This window comes from Arachis duranensis, chromosome 9, assembly GCF_000817695.3.
Source record: "Arachis duranensis cultivar V14167 chromosome 9, aradu.V14167.gnm2.J7QH, whole genome shotgun sequence".
In the NCBI taxonomy this organism is placed as follows: domain Eukaryota; kingdom Viridiplantae; phylum Streptophyta; class Magnoliopsida; order Fabales; family Fabaceae; genus Arachis; species Arachis duranensis.
In genome coordinates this window covers 28023755-28025877 of record NC_029780.3, presented here as the reverse complement: position 1 = coordinate 28025877, position 2123 = coordinate 28023755, and positions in this window count along the sequence as shown.

Here is a 2123-nt window from a genome sequence, read left to right as displayed (position 1 = left end):
AAAAGTATTTACAATAACCAATAATAAGGCACACGTTAGCAGTTCCCCGGCAACGGCGCCATTTTGACGTTAAGATTTTTGCCAGTAAAGAATTTCATAAAAACAGTCGCGTTGTAGATATTGTCTCTAAACCGACAGAAATCCCTTCGTACAAACGTTTTGGTTGTCACAAGTAACAAACCGCTTTTAAAATTGATAACCGAGTATTAAACCTCGGGTCATCTTCTCAAGGAACTGCGAGGAAGGTATGTTCTTATTATTGGTTATGAGTTTGTAAATTGGGGTTTTGGAAGTAAGGTAGGAATATGTTATATGACAAATAATTTAAATGGCAATTAAAAATGAATGAATACTGTAAAGCAAACTTTTGGGCAATGTATGAGAAATTGGAGGTCCAACGTAGTTATCTCTCTCAACTATAAGGAAAGTTGAATCTAAACTCCACTTGGTCAACCTTTACTAAAGAAAAGGAAATTCAAGGGACTAATTAAATTGAACTTTGAATCGTATTTATTTTCTAAGAAAAGGTTGGGATTACTTAAGTTCAGCTCAATTAGCAAGATAACAATTATCAAATATATTGAGTTTAATAACTGTTGAGTTACTGATTTCTTAACCAAAACCAAAAAAGGAAAAAGTAAAATTGCTAGAATAATAGAGGTGACCTTAGATGGAAGGCAATAGTAACTTAAACCAAGAGAACAATCTTAACTGAAAATACTTCAAATATCATTAATTCAAAATAAAGATCTGTAACATGGAATAATTCATAAATCAATTCAAATATTAAAAGCAAATAAATAAATAAAAGTAAACTGAAAATAAAAGAACATTAAACCTGGATCCAGAGTTACTCTCAAAACAAGAAAAAATCCTAAATCCTAAAGAGAGAGATTCTCTCTCTCTAAACTAAATCTAAATCATGAAAACTAGAAATTGGCGAGCTCTCCCTGAATGGATGCATTCCTCCACTTTATAACCTCTAATCTATGCTGTCTGTGCTTGGATCTGGGCCAAAAAGGGCTTCAGAAATCGCTGGGGGCGTATTCTGTGAATTCTGATACGTGGCCTCTGTCACGCATCCGCGTGGGTCACGCGATCGCGTCGTCTGGAGCTTTTCCTTGCCATGTGGTCGAGTCGGTCACGCGTCCGCGTCGTGGGTGTTCTACTTGAGGCGCGCGGTCGCGTCAGTCATGCGGCCGTGTCACGCTTCTTTGCTTCTGGCACGCGATCGCGTCGTCCATGCGATCGCGTGGATACCAGTTTCCTTAAAGCTCTGTTTTGCCTTCTCCTTCCATTTTTGTATGTTTCCTTTTTCATCCTTTAAGTTATTCAGCCTTAGAAAACCTAAAACTACTCAACACACTAATCACGACATCGAATGGAAATAAAGGTAATTAAAATAATTAATTTTAAAGCTTAGGAAACATGTTTTTCACAATATGACATAATAAGGAAGGGAAAGTAAAACCACTCAATTAATGTAAATAAGTAGGTGAAGATTGAATAAATTACTTAAATTAAGCACAAAAGAACTCATGAAATATGGGTTTATCAGCCACACCCAGTGAGGTTATGGCCTTGTATTCTCTTTTTGGGTTCTCTTCTGTATTACTTGGGAGAGTACTAGGAGGAGTTTCAGTGACTATTTTACTCAGCTGGCCCACTTGTGCCTCCAAATTTCTAATGGAGGACCTTATTTCATTCATGAAACTTAGAGTGGCCTTAGATAGATCAGAGACTATATTTGGTAAGCTAGAGGGACTCTACTCAGAATTCTCTGTCTGTTGTTGAGAAGATGATGGAAAAGGCTTGTTGTTGCTAAACCTGTTTCTTCCACCATTATTAAAGCCTTGTTGAGGCTTTTGTTGATCCTTCCAAGAGAAATTTGGATGATTTCTCCATGAGGGATTATAGGTGTTTCCATAGGCTTCACCCATGTAATTCACCTCTGCTATTGCAGGGTTCTCAAGATCATAGGCTTCTTCTTTAAAAGATGCCTCTTTCGTACTGTTGGATGCATTTTGCAATCCATTCAGACTCTGAAAAATCATATTGACTTGTTGAGTCAACATTTTGTTCTGAGCCAATATGGCATTCAGAGCATCAATTTCAAGAACTCC